We start from the raw sequence: 21,843 nt of genomic DNA on the forward strand, positions 1-21,843 counted from the left end.
AGCTGAGCAAAACAAACCTTTGCTTAAAGAAATGGAAACACAAACTGACCTACCAAAGGTCACCACAAGCAAGGATATTGTTCCCACCAATGGGATACAGAGTGTTGGCCCTTCAACTGCAGGATTCAAATCAACTAATGTAACTGAAGTTCTTTTGGACTCCATAAAGAACATAATAGATTGTAGCTCACAAGCATACAAGGCTATAGATGATACCATTCCAATTTTGAAAATGATAGCTCCAAAATGTAATGTAGATAATAAGGATTCTTTGAGTCAACTTGACACTTTGTCTAAGTATATTATTGAAAACAATGTGACAGTTGAACAAATAAAAGAGGAAGCATTCAAGGAGAGATTAGAAAAAGAAAAACATAAATTCTTTGAGGAAGAAATAAAGAAGTGTACAAGGCAATTTGACACACTTCTACTGGAACTATGTAGAACATTGAAGGAATTCAAGACTTTGTACAGAGACACATGCAAAACTAACTTTTTGATAGTTGATATAGACAAAAAGATTAGCAAGATACAGGAAGAAATTAATAAACTAGCTGACAATTTCATTAATTCATCTGATTCATTATCAATTTTTGAGTAGAAGATAATAGGATTTGAGGAAGAACTATTAAATTTGGAAAGAGAAAAGGAAAGGATAAAAAGTAAGGCACAAGATTTTAAATGGAGACTTAGTCCAAAACTAGACTACCTCGCCTCCTTAAGGAAGGAAATATCAAATGTTTTGGTTCAAGGACAGAAAACACCGGCAGAGAAAATGCAACACCTCACTGGTACAGTTCAGAGGACAGAGGCTACAATAAAAGATAGCAAAAAGTTCCTTGAGAGCCTGAATCTACTTTTGGCGAATCTTTTTCAGATTGTAAACAACCAGTTACAAGGGTAAAATAGGAAACTACACTCTATTGACACTTTGACAACCTTTGTCATTGATGCCAAACGGGGAGTAGTAGTGGTATGAGAAAAATCCAATAACTAAGGGATCATATGCTCAGGGGGAGCACACATTTTTGGTAACATTTTTGGACTTCAATTTTTGGTTACACTTTTGAATTTTTCTCATGAGTGTTGCCATCAATGCCAAAGGGGGAGATTGTTTGCAAATGCACTCCAATGAGACATTGTCGGTGATTGAAGGTTTTGTCATTGATGGCAACCTTACAATCCTATGACACTGGCAAGGCAATCCACCAGCACTAGCAAAGTCAGATTCTACACCGGCACACAAACCACCGGCACCAACAGTGAAAGGAAGCATACCAGCATAGAAGCCAACAGGAATTTTGTTTGTAATATATTTTGTTGATTATTGTAAAATCATTGTAAGCCAACTTGGCATATTGTAAAATGACTCATATATATAAGAGATCATTATAGAACAATTAGGTAAGCAAGGAGGAATGTACTTAGGCGAAATAAGGCAGACCTAATATGTAAGCGGTATGAAGACCTCAAGCGGTTTGAGGATGTCAAGTGGTACGAAGGAACTAAAGAGGCAGCTATCATTTTTCCCAGTCTTCATTTTTGACAACCAGTAATCAGTTAAATGTATGAACCGATATTACTCTGTGATGAGTTACCAACCGATATTTTTGTGATGAGTTATCATCCACTGACACTTTGGTGGTGACTCTATGTTGTGTTACCAAATGTGTCTAGATGCATTGAACCTAGGAACTTGTAATGTAATCCTATTGGACCGACATGAAATCAGATTCCTTTATAAGGACATCATGTCTAGGGTTTTAGTTGTTGTTAGGGTTTTAGGTGATTGATGAGGTTTTTGTATGTGCGATCTTAGAAGAGAAGATCAGGTTTGTGTGAAGAAATAGAGTGCGGAGATATTGAAGACTGAAGTAATGTGGATATGCATTAACAATGAGCTATCATGGATCTAACCAAGCAGACTGGGCTATTTGCTAGATCACTCACTTGTTGATTACTCACATCTTCGACAAGTTTGAAACCCTTAATCGGGTAGGCTCAGAAAAGCCTTTCTAAATCCTCTAACAAGGTTGTTCACAACTGTGGATCTAAAATCCTCTCACTAGGTAGTCTTTAATCAGACTTATCTCCTAATAGAGATCGAGATTCCTAATAGGATCTATTCTGGTAAAGAACATTTTATGACCTTAACCGGTCAGGTTTCTACTCTGCGGATAGTTACTTGTGAGTTTCAACTCACCATGGTTTTTCCCATTTGGGTTTCCATGTCAAAACCTCTTGTGTTATGGTGATTGTGCTCATGTGGGTGAATGCTTTATTTGTTGTTTGGTTTGCATTTTTTTTTACCAGTTTATTAGTAAATTTATTATACCAGTTGACTGCTAAACTATTTAAGCGTTTGGGTTCAGTATTTTTTGGTATACTAATTCACCCCCCCCCCCCCCCTCTTAGTATTCATCAATATTCACAAATAGAAGGAATTGATTTTGCAGAAACTTTTGCCCCTATGGCAATAAATCAAGCTATGAGATTGTTTCTTGCTTTTGTTGCTTACAAGGATTTCAAAGTCTATCAGATGGATGTCAAGTTAGCATTCTTGAATGGTGAATTGGAAGAAGATGTGTACATTGAGCAACCAGATGGATTTCAATTGTCTGATCAGGGAGATTTGGTTAGTCAATTGAAGAAAGCTTTGTATGGACTGAAGCAAGCCCCAAGAGTATGGTATGCCAGATTAGGTAGGTATTTGTTGAAGCTAGGATTTAACAAAGATACTCCTGACAGAAATCTATACTTCAAGATTGATCATAATAACATTCTTATTGTTGAAGTTTTTGTTGATGATGTTATCTTTGGACGAAATGATAGTTTGTGAAAAAAAATTGCTAATGAAATGTAGAATGAACTTGAAATGTCTATGATTGGAGAGATGAATTCTTTCTGGGTTTGCAAATCATGCAGTCAGAAAAGGGAATCTGTATATCTCAATCCAAGTATGTAAAAGAGTTGTTGAATAAGTTTGGATTGTAAGATTCAAAACCACTTGGTACTCCTATGGTGACCAGATGTAAGTTGACTAAAGATGATGATTATCCTAAGGCCAATCATACTAGATATAAATCTATGATTAGTGGATTACTCTATTTGACTCAAACTAGACCTAATATCATGAATGCAATTTATCTTGTTGTTATATTTCAAGTTGAGCCTAAGGAATCTTATGTTGCAGCTGTCAAAAGAATTTTTCAGATTTTTAAAATGAACAATTGATTTTGGTCTGAGGTATCCTAAAGATGATGATTTCACTTTGAGTGCTTTTACTGATGTTGATTGGTTAGGAGATGTGGATGACAGGAAGAGTACTAGTGGTGGTGCATTTTTCTTAGGAAAAAGATTGGTTTCATGGTTGAGCAAAAATTAGAATTCTATTTCTCTATCTATTGGAGAGGTAGAGTATATTGCTACAACAAACAATTGTACCCAGGTGGTATGGATGAAGCAGATGTTGAAAGATATCAAAGTAGTTTATGATGAGCCTATTGCTAGCCACTATGACTATTCAAGTACAATTAACATTTCTAAGAATTTGGTGTTACATTCAAAGACTAAACACATATCCATCAAGTTTCACTTTTTGAGAGAAAAGGTGAATGAGAAGGAAGTCAGATTGGAGTATGTGTCTACTAAGGAACAGATTGCAGATATCTTCATGAAGCCTTTGCCTAAGGATACTTTCAAGTATCTTAGAGGGAAGTTAGGGGTGATTTCCCCTCCTAATCAAAATTAAGATGCATTGGTATGCATCAGTCCAGTGCATTTCATAGTCATATCTTGTGATTCAGATTGATGGTTGGTGGCTTCTACTCAGGGGGAGCAGTCAGTTTTATGATTCAAATGTTCAAGTTTGGGGAGAAGAGTTAGTCTTGTTGTTTGATTGAAAATATGTGCATTTTTCATTGATGTCAAAGGGGGAGAGAGTCATGTGAAAAATTGTGAAGAGATAAGAAAAAAAAAAAAAAGAAATAGTGTGCAAGGTCTAAGGGGGAGTTGTTGATTCTTTCTTTGTCATTGATTGTGTCAGTTTTTCACATAATATGTTTCCATCAATGCCAAAGGGGAAGATTGTTGGAAGAATGTTGCAAATATGTGCTTGAGATATATTTGAGAGATGTTTTGTCATTAATGTAAACATATTTCTCTGTCTGAGATAGTGATGCAATGAAGTTCAGTGAGTTAATTTGATCAGCATAGTAAGTATGATGAAGATCAGAGTTTGTGGATTAAAGGATTTGTAGAGGGTTGTTGGTAGATTCAATTCAAGTTTTAGTGGTCCACATGGAGATTTGATTGAGTTATGGGTATCTATGTTGTGGCTGATTCTTCAGTTGCTCAGTGATGATAGAGTGACACTATTTTGATCTACATTGCTCAGCATTGTTATATCTTGTTCTACGGATTTGGGGGTATGTTTGGGACATTGGTTTGTGTCCTCAATTCAAGTGGTCTGTGGTTTGGAGGTTTGCAAGTGATTTTTCAAGGTTGACAATCATTGCAGTTAGTGTTCCTGAGGTTTGGTATGGAGATGCTAGTGATTCTAGTAATTTGTGTTGGTGTGGATGTTGCTATTGTAATCCATAATGCTTGTGGATGTCTCTGGATCATGTGCCTTTTGTGTTGGTGTTCTACATTGATTGTTGAGCACATAATTGATTTTTTTCTTTGGTATGTTGGTGTTCTTCATGTTCTTGGCCAATCAAACCATTGTAAAGTGTTGTGGATGTTCAAGGCATAATTCTTGGAGGTGTAACATGTTCAAGGATAAATATTTGGGTCTGTGTTATGTCTTGACCGACATTTCTTGGTCTACATGTAATATTGTATTAAGTGTGTTTGTATTTTTGTAATGAGTATGAGTATGTGCGCTGAATGTATACATCTTTTGAAGACAAAGAATAAGTGTGAAGAAGAACATTTTTTTGTGCTTCAATGAAACTAAACCAGGCATTAAGGAGATGCTATTTCATAGTTCATAATTAGTGGAAGTGATCTGTGATTGTTTGTACAAGCAGTGAGCCTTCCCTAGCCAGTGAGCTCTAGGAAGTGTGTTTGAATGCATGTGTATTCCCCATTATAATACTTCTTAAAAAGTATATCTATATCATGGGTGTATCCCCAACATGGTTTTTACCCTAACAAGGCTTTCCACGTACAAAAATATTGGTGTTATGTGTGTTTATGATGTTTTGCTGATTTTTGCTTTCATGTTTAATTATCAGCTTTGTGAATAAGTTTAAGTAGTGTGAGTTTTTGTGACAACTGATTCATCCCCCTCTTATTTGTTTTCCCTATTTCCATCATTTACGAGAAAAAGGTGTCTAAGTCATATGTGAGAAGCATGTCGTACAGGAAGACAAGGGGGTGGATGAACCCTTATGGGCTAAGTGGGTGGTTGCACATGAGCAAGGTAGATGTATGTTGGAGGAGCCCGTATGGACTTAAGAGAAGAAGGTCGAACATCCTACAAACATTTTACCAAAAAATAAGTGGAGTTGTATGAAGATTATGTACACTGTACAAAAGTAGGGTATTGCAATATTGAACATCGTACGAAAGAAGCACAAGTGACAAAGTCGTATGGAAATGGAAGAAAGTATGCAAGGATCCATACAATTCACATAGAGACCTATACAAGGATGGAGATAAATCATACGATGCACAAGGGAATCCATACATAGTGAAGACTTGGTTGTACGTGGAAGAAATAGGTTCATAAAGGTTGCACACTTGGCACGTGAAACGCATGAAAGGAAGTTTGTCAAGATATCGTATGGAGAAGAGAGGAACACACCATATAGGCATCACCATCCATTTGTTGTAGAACTAAGGGAGGAAGCGAATTCATATGCTCAAGAGGTCTCTGAGCCATATGGAAATATATCATACGAACAAGAACATTGTATGAAGAAACAAATTGAAGAGTTTGTATGTTGGGGGAGTCTAGTCGTACAACCTTTACCGTACATGAGCAAGTTGTACATGAGGAATGAGTCAAGGCCACAAGTGAATAAAATTTGCAAGTCGTACATGGAAATGCCACTTGAGTTGTGGTTTAACACTACAAAATCTCGATTTTATGACTTCATTAGTATTGCTTTCGGCATCTTAAAAAATCAAAAAAATGATGTGTGTTTCCTTCGGACCCCATGAGGGGCGCTGCCCCTTGACCCCGTTGGAGGTGTTGCCCACAGACCCCAATTGAGGGCATTGCTCCCAAACCCCCACTTGATTTGGAAGGTACACTAAAAGTTGGGGTCATCCAATCAAATTCATTGTTTGCCATTAGTCTTCTCGAATATTACTTGATCTTTACTTGTCATTTGAAAGACAATTTTTTTCTTTCAAGAGGGATGATGTAGTTGGCATAAAATGCATATGGTTATATTTGATAAAAAAAACTATTTTCCAATGTATTAATTGTTTGTATTAAGTATGTTGTTGTTGTTCTCAAAATCAAATTCACTTTAACATCCTTGTAGTGATATGATAACTCTGTATGCAAAAGAGATATTAAAGAGAAGGAAACTTCTGGGACAACATATGACAAGGTTTGATTAACCTTCTACACTTCAAACTTATTCAAAGTCCAGGCGGGTATACCTTTGTGAACTAAATTCATACTTTTTAAAAAGATAAATCCACAGTAAACCAGTCCAAAAAATAGTGGATCTAATCACCTTAAAACTAACTGAAACAAAGGAATTAAAATTGTACTCATGTTCAGCATTGATCTACAAAATATGTAATAGACAACCTTGATCTATACCAGTGCCTTCTCCAAGGTCACAAAGTCATCTAGGTTCAAACAATACTCCCACAAATCAAATATCTCTACATATCCCATTAGTTTGGCTTCTGTAGATCCCTATATATGCCTGACACACATAAGAATTTATTCATACTAAATTAAACTACGCTCATCAAGATTCAAAATATCTCACAAGGAATTTACTGGTAGAAGTGATTCCTGCATATTTAATTCCCCTCCTGAAGAGAAAAGCTAAGAAACATATCTGCTGAAAGTTGCCTTACAACCCCTATTCAAACGAAATAACCCTGGATTATTTAGAATGAAACAGTAAACACTTGCAAACACATTTGAAGATGACACAAAGCTTTAACTCAAAACCAATGGTCTGTATATTGATATTTTCTTCAAAAAAGTATTACAAGAAACCTTCGAATATTCTCCATTAAAATTTGGAAAAGCCCAGATAAATTTCTGTAGTGTTTTCTTACAATTCCTTGTGATCATTTTCTACTAGTCCTGGTATCCATTTATAATAATATGGATGCATACATAGCTTTGGACTTTCCTAGGAGAGTTTGTTACAATGATTACTTCTCAAGAAGAAGTTACAACATTTTTTACAAAAAGCAGTTACAAGTCCTTTTCAACTTCCACGGCTTCTTCTACTTGTCGTCCAGTTGCAACCTCTTCTAACTACTCTGCATCCTGTATGGCATATTTTCTTGTCCACTCATTGTATACATCATCAGCTGGCCACACAAAGTTAATCACTTTTGCTTTTGCCTTGACTAACCTTTTCCAAGAATTCCTCATTTTGTTAACCTCTGAATTGAGAAAACCATAATGAGATTTGATTCTCTCTATCTCCTGAATTGTTACAACAAAAAAGGAAGCATCATCTAAGTTAATAATTCCTTTTATTCTAACTAACAATTTGGCTTCTAATTCCTTAAGCCATACTTGTTTATCCTTTAATTGATTTGGGCTAACAAAACCCCTTGGAAGCAATTCAAAACCTGATCAGTGTACTCCTTTTTATACAAGTTGATCTTCCTGTCTGCATTATCTGTTCCTTCTACTAGTTTTACTAGATCCTTTGTGGTGTCACAAGTGGATTTGATATTAGGATCAGCCCCTGCTTCATCATAGGATACACAAATAAGCTCCAAGTCCTACTCTCTGGGCTTCCACTTGTCAAAAATAGGCATTAAAACAACCTTATCTTCATTAAGCTCATTCCACATATCTAGAATCTTGCTCATGTTGTTATACAATAATGAGGCCCCTATGGTGTCAACAAAACTTTAAATTGTAGCCCTTACTCTTTCTTCATATTTCTTTGCATACAAGGCCTGAGCCTGTTTTAAATTCTCCAATTCCTGAGGAGTGATCTCAACCATTTGAGAACCAGAAGGTGTTGGAGATGGTGGGAACTCAATAATGGGGTTGGTAGGTGGAGGTCTTGCAGGAGAAGAGGAGATCATCAGTGTTGAAGACTCACCTTGATGGTACTGTCCTACCAACTGGCTTTGTAGCTTGGCAATGATGCTATCTCTTCCTCTTACCTCATCCTTGGCATTGTTATAAGCTTTTAAAATTGTCTCTAGCTTAGCTTGGAGATCTGCCTTTTCTTTTGCCTCTCTTTCTACTACTGTAACATTAAACCTTGCAATCTATAGCACAGTGCTAGCAACTTCCACTACCCCAATGTTCCGCACTCTTTTCACTATCATCCCTCCAAGGTAACTTGACCCTGAGGTGTCCTTATTCCTTCTATTCTCATTTCTCTTTAAAGACCATAGGACCAATGTAGCATTATCTTTTTTGAAAGTGACTCCCTCCATAGGTTTAGTCTCCTTTCTCACTACCTCCAATACCAAGGCATCTTCTATGTCCCACTCTAGGAGAATGAGTACCCCAGCCTGTGCCACCATGTCTCTTCCTTGCTCGGGAGTAATGGTTTTAAATTCATCAACCATTTCTTTCTTCACCTCTTCCTCTACCAAAGCTGGGTCTTTGTGGGGCTGCTCACCCTTTCTCTTTTCACACCTTGCATTATATTTGTCAATGTTCTGCTTCCACACAAATTGCATGAATGCTCCTAATGTGACAAAGTTATTATCTGCCAAGAAGTCTTCACTGGCCTGTTTGATCTCAGGATCCCACTCCTGGCCTTTGAATTCATTGGCAATAATGTTCATCTTAGCTGTGAGGGGCTCTTCTGACATTCCCTCTTCCACTTCATCATATGTGTATGTTTTCTCTCCCAAATAGCCTAACTGTAACAGTTGCTCAGCTGTTGCTTGTTCATCTCCTATATGAATAGGGGATTGAGATGGAGAGTACAAAGGTTCATCAGATTGTATTTCTTTTCCCACTCTTTGTTTCTTTGGGCTATCTTGAATGTCAATGATATCCTGTAACTTCCTCTTCCCCTTTGAAGTAGAGGGCTCCCTTGTTGTAGGCATTAACACACTGTAATTGGACTTCTTATGCAACATGTAGTCACCAAGAGGAATTTCTCTGGTAAATGCAGACCTACTTGGAACCAGTCTTGCTTTCTCAGGGTTGTTCCTAATTACAACCTCCCTTTTTTCTTTCAGTGTCTGCATCACATCTTCAAAAGAAATAATTAAGAACTTTATTTTCTCTTCAAAAGGGTGGAAGCTAGACAATGGGTCATAACTGGTATCAAATTGGTGTACAAAATCTAAGGCTTTTTTATAAGCCACCCACTTTTCCTTCCTCAGCTCTTGCTCATCTAGATCAAACTCATTCCTAATGAGGTCTTTAGGAAACTGGAATTGATGGGGTCTACCTCTGCATATTGCCCTCTTTCTAAACATGCCATTGAAGAAATCTTCAGGATCGAAACACCTAGATATTACAGTTGACAAATGATAAGGCTGAAGGAAATCTTCAAAACACTTCGAACCTCCTTTGATTATCACAAATTGGTGTGCTATGGTAACTATAGGGAAAATGGTCCCTTTACCTCTTCCTGTTAACTCTACCTCCTGTACACCACCAATCTGTCTAAGGACTTCTACAATTACCACCTTGAGAGGGACGTGATAGGGAAATGAAAATGGAGTACATTTGAAACCATATACTCTGAAAACTATGGAGATAGGGTACAAGTAGATATCACCCCAATTGTGGACAATTTTTATATTCTCTGCAAACTCTTTTGGCCTAATAAATTCCAAAAGAACCTTGGGGACTCTTGGATTCTCTGAACAAAGGAGAGTCCTAATCTTAGATGCAAAACACTTATCAAACTTTAAGAAGCTTGCATCTTCTCTGTCCCATGACAACACTATACTCCATAACTACACTGGCATCTTTTCTCCATCTTTCTCCTTTACAAGATCCATTCCACTTGCAAAATAATCACCACCCTTGTATAAAAATAAATGCATGAGGAGGGAATACCATCCAAAAGGCCTATCTACCTTCCCATTCTTTATTCCAATTAATCCTTCATGGATAGCATCAGTGATAAAGGAAGAATAATCAAAGGTCACTGCAAGAGAAGGATTCAAAATCTGAGCAATCATTAACATGTAATGAGTGGGCATATTTGCCTCAGCATCCTCTCCTAAAATTTGGCAAAGTGACCAATATAATCCTTTGGCCCTAAGGGTGAACAGATTTAATGAGAAGGGCTCTTCAGTATTGGGTCCTACAACTATCAACCCACCTATCTTCACAAAGAATTCTTTAAGAGTCCCATTTCTAAGGTGGTTCCTCTGCACACTGTATACCTGAGCTAGTGATTTAAAATTAATAGGCTCTAGAAAATTAGTAAATTCACTAAGCTCGAAAGCATTTCTGAACTCCTCATTATTTACTTCAATGAGGGTTTTCCCACTTATATATTTAACGCTCCTTGTAATTGGGTCATAGTTGTGTGCAATTTGAGTTAGGAGATCCACATCCATGAATACTCTAGGGACTACCAATTTTCCAACATCCAACTCCCAGATATTGTTCTGCGGGGCTGAGGAATTCCAAACTAGATAACCCAACCTATGGGTCTCTTAACCAGTTACCCTTATCATATAATCCCTCTCCTATTTTCAAACGAGGAGCTCTTGCCACTAGTTCTTTTACCTTTGCTGCCATATTAGTTGACAACGTCAACTGTTCACGGAAATCATCACAGATAGCCCTTTCCTGGTAGTTAACTTTTCCTGAGAATTCTCTCTTAGGTGCCATCTTTAAATTGTGCGAGCAGTTTAACTATTACCCCCAACTGTTCTATGACAAATCAAGACCTTAATTAAAACACACTACTAAGTGATTGCCAAACAAGAGTATAAGAGAACCAGTTTTTGCTTGAAGGAATCCGCTCTGCAACTAAATAAATTTGCTCTGTTTTTTGAAGAAAATAGCTCTGCAACCGCTTCTCTGCAACTATTGTTTAGAATGATACCTTCATTCAATTGATACGAGATCATATATAGTACTCAAGCTCTTAACTGCGATATTGATACTGCATGCTTTGGCCGTCTCTTCAGAATTGAATTCATGAAAGAATTTGAAATTTTCGCTCCAACGAGTCACAACACACCTGCACATTTTTTCCTCCCACTCTTTTGCCATTTCATAGAGCATAACCTTCGAGCAATTTTGCCAAACAAAATCATGCCAGCCGTCCAATCAAATGGAACTTAATCGCTCTTTACACTATCTTAACATCTTTGCCCTTGCATCGAGCCCCATCTCTTTTCGCCACTTCGCAGGCTTTATCTCGCGAGCACTTTTCTTTCGTGAAGCTACACCAAGTGTCAGATGGGACTCTAACTGCTCGGCCTTTAACTCTTACTAGGACCATTAGCTTTTTTCACTAACTATGCCTTATCTTGATGGCTAACAGGTTTTTGCTATTTTGCGAGCTTTAACCAGCTTTCAACTTCAGGCCACGAAACAACGTGAGGCATTGGATAAATCTGGAGATGGCCATCCTTTAAGTGATACCTTTATGCTTACATCACTTACCCCACTCCATCACCAGTTAATAAATGCCATGTGGCACTCAGCTATTAGCCTTGGAAAACTCTTCGAGTTTAGTTTAGAATCAGCCACATGTCTTATTTTCCTTATAACCATCGGTTACACCTTGGCAGGCCCTCGATCCCTTTTGACACCACGTGTCAATCAACACGTCACCATCTAACATTACGCTAGGAAGAACCTCCTTCTCTTTTCACCATTTTGCGAAGAATATCCCTCGGTTAGTTCGCAGTTACGAAACAACGCGAGCCCTTGGATCAAATCGGAGTTGATCCTCTTTTACCTTCATGCTTTATCTTTTCTTCGGGGCCCAAAAACCTTTCGTTGTTTCGCTGGTTTTAAAACATGAGCATTTTACCTTCGCGAATACATGTGGACCATTAGATTATATTTGACCTGCTCGATGCTTAACAACTTAACTGAATCCGGCAGACGTGGGCCCTCTGATTCAGCTCCATCCACCTGGCATCCAGTCATTCCCGAACTGACATGTCAACCTTTTATTTGCTGAGAGAAAACAATCGGATTCCACCTCATCCTTGCTACCTGTATCTGCTAGGTCATTCTCACACGCCGTGACATGAGTCATCCTCTTGGACCCACCTCTTAAGCCTTATATCCGACTTGCCGACTACTTTGACTTTCTGCCACATGTCTTTATCTGATTTGCCATCTTGACCAACTGGACCGCCTGCTTGGAGCGCCATGTCATTTCGCTACTTCATGAAAGCTAACTGTCAAGCACCTTCCTTCTGCGAAGCTGCACTAACCATCAGATCAGATTAGACTTGCGCATTTGTTATGCTCCTATTAAAACCCCCCTCTTCCCAGGCCAAAAACCTTTCCGCTGCTTCACAGGGCATAACACGTGAGCATCTACCGGCCACGAAATAGCACAAACCATCGATCTCCCTTGAACTTGATCACCTTTTAGCCATCTGAAAAGTCTTCACTGCAGGGTCCCGCCAAACCTTTTTGCCATTTCGCGAAAGGTATTTCACTTGCAAGTTTCGGCTATGAATCAACGCCAACTGTTAGATCTTGAGCGAGATGAAGTCTCGTTAAACCAAACCAAATGCGTACCATTGAACACGCTTTTCCCTTTTGCCATTTCGTGAGTCTTAAAACACACGCAACTTTGCCTAACGAAATGGCGAAAGCGGTAGATCCATCTGGGAGCTACATGACACTTACTGGGCCCGACAACATTAGAAGGAAAAAGTCATAAGGCATAAATTTTTACGATTATTTTACAACCACCTAGGAAAATGACATGGGGGGAAACTTCATACGACCCCTAAGACCCATTACTTAAGTGGATAAAGTAACACAGGAATAGAAACCAGTGGGTTTTTGATCAAACATTGAGCGATTTTTAAAATTGAAACCCTAAACCCTTAAGACCTAACACAAACTTGAAGCAGTTGATAGTGTGTCTGACTCAAAATTTCAAAAACTTAGCCAATTATGGGAAAAGAAAACCCATTTCTCAAAATAGTGATAACAGTTGTCACTCTTGAATAGTTAATGTGTTGGTTGGTTGATGGTTGTGTTCCTCTCAATAATTTTTGGGTCCTTTAAATATGTTGTGTACTACCAAGGAAGGGAGTATGAAATAGTCAGATCAATTTTAATCCTTGGCCAACCATCTCTGGTCTTCTCCTCTGTAATAATTGCATGTGCGAATAAAGATATATTTTACTGTCGTGTCTAGTATGAATTTTCATTTGTATCATTATTTTTTGTACTTAATTTATCAGATATAGCAACAAACATTGTGCTCAACAAATAATATCAAAATTCAAGGATAAAATTGATAAAGGCACATATAAAAATATCTATTTTGTTTGTCTTCATTTTGTGTTAGCAAACATTGAATTTTTAAGGCTTGGAATTGAATTTAATAGAAAAACTTTAAAGATTCCAATCCATGTTTGGTTACTAGAGTTGCACATACATTCTACCCATAAAAGAAATTCTTTATTCATTTTTTAGTTTTTTTTTTCAATTAATTCTTTCTTGTGGGTATAAATATGTTGGTTTGTATGTTCATTGTGAGATATACATATTTAAAGAAATTTTGGTCTTTTATGAAAGAGTATTTTGAGTAGGATTTTAGTGGATTATTTCAACATTTTAAAATTTTGTATCAAAATTTTAGATTCACATTAGTTATTTTCATTCACAAATGAATATCTATTCCTTTAGTAATCCATTCTTCACTTTTTGTAAATTGGATATCATTATGTTAGTTTGTTTTATTTTTTTCTAATAGAAAAAAAATTAAACTAAAATTTGTAGATCTACAAAAATTTATGTGACTAGTTGTTTTCTAAAACTAATCCAAATGAAAATATAATTCTTTTAGATAAATAAATGGTCTTGTAGACATTCCCACAAAGAAGAAAATAAAGGAAAAAAAACACTTACTATTGTTCCAAATGTGAAGATGTTTGATGTACCAGTATGGTTGTCATTGATGTCAACATGTTGATTCTATTTTAGTGTTTGGTTTTTGATTTGGATCTTCTTTTCAAATTGAAGAAGGTGTTGTATGGATTGAAGCAAGCACCTAGAGCCTAGTATGGAAGGTTAGATTAAATCAAGGTTTTCAAAAAGGGTCTAGTGATAGCAATCTTTACTTCAAAGGTGAATCAAGTAAGATTTTAATTGTTATTGTATATGTGGATGACATATTTTTTCAAGGCAATGATGACATGTGCAAGGAGTTTGCTAGTGAAATGCAGAAGGAATTTAAAATGTCTATGATTAGTGAGTTGAGTTTCTTTCTTAGATTGCAAGTGAATCAAAATAGTAAAGGCATTTTCATTTCTCAGTCAAAATATGTTAGAGAATTGTTGAAGAAGTTTGGATTAGATAATTCCAAACTGGTATGTACTCCCATGACTACTGAATGCAAGTTGACTACTGATGATAAATATTCTATGGCTGATACAAGCAAGTGTTAGTCCAAACTGGTGCTGAGAGGGGAGGGGTGAATCAACACTATAGTGGTTTCTTCCAAATTTAACCTTAATCAAAACTTCTATTCAAACTTAACACTTATCAATATAAGAAGCATTAATAAGAAACATGCACACATAAAATAAAACACACATGACTATCAAGATTTATCACATGGAAACCCAAATGGGAGAAAACCACGGTGTGAGTAGAAACTCACAACATCTACACTCTTCTGGAGTACGCTCGGTGAGGAGCCATCCTTGTTAGGAGATTACAAAGACACTATTAGGTGCCACCTAGTTAAGGGATTTTCTTTAAGGCCTGTTAGAACCATTACCCTATAGAGGTAGCCTTGTTAAAGGACTTAGGATCATCATTTAAGATATCACTCAGTTAAGGGATTTTATTGTGGTAGTTCTTAGAAAACAATAGAGAGAATTATCTACTATAATAGCTACTCTTAGCTTAATCAGATCCAAATGAAGCTCTTCGGTTTGACCATCGGTTACACTTGCTCTGCACTCTACTGGTGCTCTGAATTAAACTTAATCTACACTCTACTGGTGTTCTACATTCTTTCTCTACTCTTCACACTTTTCGAGCTTTGCACACTCTCTTCACCACTCTGCTATTCACTTAGCAGTTCTGCCCTCTTCTCACCTTGTTGGATCACGTCTCTTCAAAATTATACTTTGTAATTTTTACAATCAATCTTTTTGGTTTTTGCCAAAAACCTTTATACCATATTTTTCCAACACATACCCGTTGATTCCTAAACTAGTTTACACCTAATACTTGGTAGATTTGAAATTCAAATCTTTCCAAATCTTCTCGCATTCTCTTAGCATGCTCTCCATCAATCTCGCCATCAACTCATCTTTATCTGCCTCTGCAACTCATAATTTCACCAACCTTTGGGTTGTGTTCTATCTTTTTAATGTGAACCGAAAAATCTACACAAATCTCACCTTAATTGGTTGTTAACTGTTGTAGACTTCACTAGCCATTTGTTTGATGATATCTCGCCATGACTGACTCACCTTTAGTCATCGCATCCAGCTTACCAGTCACTGCTCCAAGATTCTCAGTGGATAGCATTCTTCAACTTGTATCACCGGTGTAACTCTTCATCTTTTTCCACCGATCACTGATCATCAATCAAACTAATCACCTGTCTATCTATAGTGTTCTGATCATGCATAAGACTACTAAACTACAATCTAAGTCACCTCTTGTGACCACATCATCATTTCATCTACCAATTTTAAGAAAGTAATCTCAACACCTATCGGGTGCTTGACTAACTAGCCAACTACATTATTTATCCTTCAGCCAATTAGTCTTCTACCAACATACTGCTTAAGTGTGTCAATAATGCATATTTGGGAAGCATTGAAACCTCCATACTATTTGCAACCATGAGTAAACCATTGGGGTTTACCAAACCTCCTTTCCTATGAGCTTGGCCCTATTCACTGATAAGTGTTAGTCACCAATGACAATACTAATTGATAAACCAGTTATACCAACACCATTAGTTATGCCAACAATCTCCCCCTTTGGTATTGATGGCAACACTTCAAACTTCTCTTTTAGCAACCAGTCACTTCTACTTCTATTGTACTGATCAGCTGCTCTATTTGAATCTCCCCCTCTCACTAGCTTCCATTCATGTCACATTTGACTTCATCTCCCTTCATGTTCCATCTGACTTCACTCCCCCTTTGACAACAATGCCAAAGGTTTAGTCTAGACATCCTATTTCACATACTACAATGACTTCTCCCCCTAACATGAGTAGTCCATAATCATCAATCCAAATACATTAAAAAATTAGGAAAATCATACCGGATTGATGTTGTTCCAATCTTCACTCACCTTAGAGCATGTAGGGGAATTACTCCTAGCTTACCTCTGAGATACTCAAAAGTATCCTTAGGTAGTGGCTTGGTGAATATTTCTGCAACATGTTCCTTGGTTGGCACATAATCCAGTCTAACTTCTTTGTCCAATACCTGTTCCTTAAGATAATTATATTTTATTGCAATATGCTTGGTTTTAGAGTGCATTACTGGGTTTTTTGATATGTTGATGGCACTTATATTGTCATAGTGTATCACCATCGGTTTAGTCACATTTTCTTGGATACCTTCCAAGATCTTCTTAATCCATACTACTTGCATACAGTTGATTGAAGAAGCCACATACTCCGCCTCAACTGTGGATTGAGAGATACAATTTTATTTCTTGCTTGTCCATAACACAATCCTATCTCCAAGAAAGAATGCAACTCCACTAGTTCTCTTTCTGTCATCAATGTTCCTTGCCCAATCTACATCAGTGAAGACACTTATGTTGAAATTTCCCTTATGTGGATACCAGAGACCATACTCATTAGTCCCCTTAAGGTATATGAATTTCCTCTTAACCACCACCATATGAGTCTCTTTTGGATTTGTAGCAAATATAGCAACCAAGCCAACTGCTTGGCTATATCTGGTCTACTGTGAACTGCATATTGCAACTTATTGATCATGGATCAGTATAGTGTCTCATTCACTCCATTAGCCTCATCATCTTTGGAAAGCTTGGAACTTGTAACCATCGAAGTTCCAACAGGTTTGGAATCTTCCATTCCAAAGGTCTTTAATATTTCCCTTATATATTTGGTGTGGCTAATGAATATACCATTCTTTAGCTGAGAAACTTGCAAACCAATGAATAATTTTATTTCACCTATCATGGATATTTCAAATTCTTTCTTCATTTCTTCTACAAAATCTTTGCCAATTTCATCATCTCCTCCAAAGATGATGTCATCTACCAAAATCTCTGCAATTAGATGTTTTCCTTCTTTTCCATTCTTTAAATACAAGTTACTATTGTGACTAGTTCTCATGAACACTATACTTATCAGGTATGAGTGCAGTCTCTCATGCCAAGCTCTTGGTGCTTGTTTTAGCCCATACAGAGCCTTTTTTAGCTTACATACCATATCTCTTCCATCTACTAAAGCAAGCCCTTCTAGTTTCTCAATGTACACTTCTTCCTCTAGAACACCATTCAAGAATGTTGATTTGACATCCATTTGGTAGACCTTAAACTTCTAGTAAGTAGTATAAGCAAGCAGTATTTTGACCCCTTCAGTCTGGCCACTAGTGCAAAGGTCTCTTTGTAATCGAAAACTTCTTCCTATGCAAACCCTTTGCAGACTAACCTTGCTTTGTTTCTTACTACTTGACTAGTTTCATCCATTTTGTTTCTGAACACCCACTTGGTGCCTATCACATTTTTGTTCTCCAATCTAGGCACAACGGTCCAAGTTTTGTTTTTCTCAATCTACTCTAGTTCTTCATCCATAGCCTTGATCCAATCTTCATCTTTCAGAGCCTCCTTTATTGTTTTGGGCTCAATTTTAGAGAGCAGACAGGTACTCTCCCTTTCTTTTCTTCTAGTTAATACTCCTACATTCTTGTCACCAATAATATTGTTAGCAGAATGATTTATTCTGACATACCTTGGTGGTGTCGGTTCAGTTCTTGGAGCTTCTTCTACCAGTTGTGTAAGTTCTACTTTACATGCTTCCTCATTTCTAGCTACACTAGGATTATCTGCAACAAGTTTGACTGGTACAGTGTAATCAAATCCTTGATAGTCCTTTGGTTCACTCTTGATGTCTTGTTCATTTTTCTCAAAGAACTCATCTACTCTAACATTTGCACTTTCCACAATCTTACCGGTCCTTTTGTTCAAACACTAGTATGCTTTACTCTTTGTGGAGTAACCTAAGAAGATTCCTTCATCACTCTTAGGATCAAACTTTCTATAGTACTCATCCCTCTTGATGTAACACCTGCTTCCAAATACCTTGAAGTAACTCATATTGGGTGAGTATCCACACCATAATTCATAGGGAGTCTTATTTGTCCCCTCCTTCACCTATATCCAGTTCAAGGTATACACAACAGTAATCATTGCTTCTCTCCAGCAGACATGTGGAATATCCTTTTGAATCATTAGAGTCCTCACACAATCAATTTGAGTTGTGTTTCTTCTTTCAGCAACCCCATTCTGTTGAGGTGTTCTGGGTACATACATCTGCCTCATAATCACCTGTTCTTCACAATAATTTATGAACTCTTGAGAGATGAACTCTCCTCCTCTATCCAATGTCAAACATTTCAGACTCTTACCAGTTCCTCTCTCCACTTGAGCCTTGAAGACCTTGAACATGTGAAAGGCTTCATATTTTTCTTTAAAGAATACAGCCCACATCATTCTTGAGAAACCATCTACAAACAACATGAAGTATCGGTCCCCATAGAAACTCAATCCTCATACGACCACACAAATTTGTATACACTAAGTCCAGCACATTCTCATATGAATAATATTTGTTGTTGAAACTAGATCCAGATAACTTTCCTAGTTAACATTCTTTGCACATAGCATTCTCAAGTTTCATAATGTCAGACATACCTCTGACAAACTTCATTTTACTAACCTTTTCTATGCTATCAAAATTAACATGACAAAATATTTTTTTCCATAGCCAGTTGTCTTCTATATTTTCCATTAGGAAACTTCTTATAGTAGTGTCTAAGTAGAACATATTACCTCTAGTTTGTTTACTGGTAGCAATCAAACCTCCTGATTTATCACTTATTTTGCATATTCCTTCATTAAACTCCAACCGGTAACCCTTATTGTTAAGTTATGCAACACTTAATAGACTATACTTTATCCCTTCTACCCAATAAACATCTTCACAATTGGTTTTATCATTTAGGGTAATATATCCCTTACCTTTTACAGCACAGGGAGCATCATTTTCGAATCTCACCAATCCTCCATCATAGTCTTCCATGTCAAGGAATTTGTTCCTATCACCAGTCATGTGGTGAGTGCAACCACTGTCAATTACCCAGTCTCCATACTAGTTTGAATAGGAAATCAATGCCATATCACTTTCCTCTATGTGATCTTCCTTTACCACTACAAATACAATCCCTTCTCCATCAGATCCTTCTAATTCTTCATAGGTAACTCCTTCTTCTGTAAGATAGCACCACTTCTTATTCTTCTCTTTGTATCTTCCAAATTTATCCTTCCTATCCTTGTCAAGACATCTGGATGCAATATGACCTATTTTATTGCAAGAGAAACAATTCAAGGGTAGTTTACCTCTATACATTCCTTTTCCTCTTGGCAGCCTTCTTGCTATTAGAGATTCAAGCTCATCTTGTTCCTGTTCTTCAGATAACAAGTTGTCATGTTCATGAGAATGACCAGTTCTTGTAGTAGGACTACTTCTGGTTTCTTTTCTTCTCATTGTTGGTGCAAGTGTCATGGAAGATTTGAAGGCAACATGAATCTTTGGCATACTCTTATCATAGTTGCTCAGTTCAAAGGCAGCCAACTTACCAATCAGGGAGTCAAGTGTAACATTAACTATTCCCAACAATCTGATCTCCTGAATTGTAGAAACCCTTATGGAATATTGTGGTAGCAAGGTTCTCAAGATTTTGCTCACCACATCATCTTCCTCAAGTTTTCCTCCAACATTTCTGATGGAATTTACCACATCCTTTATTCTTTTGTTGTATTGTTCTATATTCTCTCCTTCTTGCATCCTCATCTCATTAAATTTTCCTCTCCAAATGTCCACCTTAGCCTTTTGTACATGAGGATCTCATCCATAAATAGCCTTCTGCTTATTCCAAATCTCATAGGTTGTTTTCAGATCTTGAGTCTCAACATACTCATTATCAGATAGAGTACTAGCAATCACCTCCATAGTTGTGATGTTATCTTGCTTCTCTTTGATCTGATCTGCAGTGAGAACCACTATAGGTTCATTGTACTCTATGCTCACATGATTCCAATATTGATCTAATTGTATTCTACCACACCATAATGTCTAATTCTCCTTAGAGAACTTGGGGCCTTCCTTTCATGTCATCTTGGATCTTTCCTTAAGCTGTTAAGCTCTTCTGAATATAGGGACCTAGGCTCTGATACCAATTGTTAGTCCCAACCGATGCTGAGAGGGGAGGGGTGAATCAACACTATACCGGTTCTAGCAGATTTAACCTTAATCAAAGTTTCTACTCAAACTTATGTTGGCATTATGTAAACTGGCATGAAGACATAATGATATTGTATGTTGTCATTGATGTCAATATGAGACATTGTGTGAACCGGCACATGTGATAGGTGAAAAGAGAGAGGAACTGGCATATGTATGAACCGGTTTATATGCCAAAGTGAAGCGGCATATTTGTTCAAGGTGAACCGGCATGTCAAGGTGAACCGACATGTAGTTTTGGGAACTGGCACATGGAAGCATTGTATGACTACTGGTTGGTAGGTAGTTCCCACTTCAGGATTTCTGGTTGGAGTACCTCAAGTCTATGTGACTCAATTGGTGATCTTTGTATGATGAGTTAGCAGTATAATGGAGAAAAGATTGTGTTGCCACGTAAGCTCTGTGCGCGTGAAGGATCTTGCATGAAAAAGACTATTCCTATCCACCTCAGATTGTGTGAAGTCTGTCAAATGGTGATAACGCGTGATGGGTTATCAACCACCATGGAATCGGTGGAAAATGGACGATGGAGAATGTCTTGAGATTGATTCTAGACTGTTGCATTTAATGCAGTATGATTCAACAATCAGGATCGAACTGCTTGAATTGCTTAACCTAACAGGTTTAGGGTTTAGGGTTTTTGCTACCGACCTGTCTATTTCATATAAGGTCGATGTTGTGTTTCTTTCTACGTTTGTTGGCAAAAGTTGTGAATGTGTATCCAAGGGAAGTGATACGTGATTCTTGCCGAACCAAAGGAGAGAAGAGATACCTGCAAAGTGAATGTGCAGAAGGTAAAGAGGAGCCTAAACGGATCTGCATTAGCATTGTGTGTTGTTAATAGATCATTGTAATTCCTGTTGATCTCTAATCACTTCAACAATTGTAAAATCCCCTAACAGGGTAGCCTTAACTGGCTTGACTCAAAATCCCTTAACAGGGTGGTCTTAACAGGCTTTATTCAAATCCCTTAACCGGGTAACTCAAGGTTAATGAG

This window comes from Cryptomeria japonica, chromosome 5, assembly GCF_030272615.1.
Source record: "Cryptomeria japonica chromosome 5, Sugi_1.0, whole genome shotgun sequence".
In the NCBI taxonomy this organism is placed as follows: domain Eukaryota; kingdom Viridiplantae; phylum Streptophyta; class Pinopsida; order Cupressales; family Cupressaceae; genus Cryptomeria; species Cryptomeria japonica.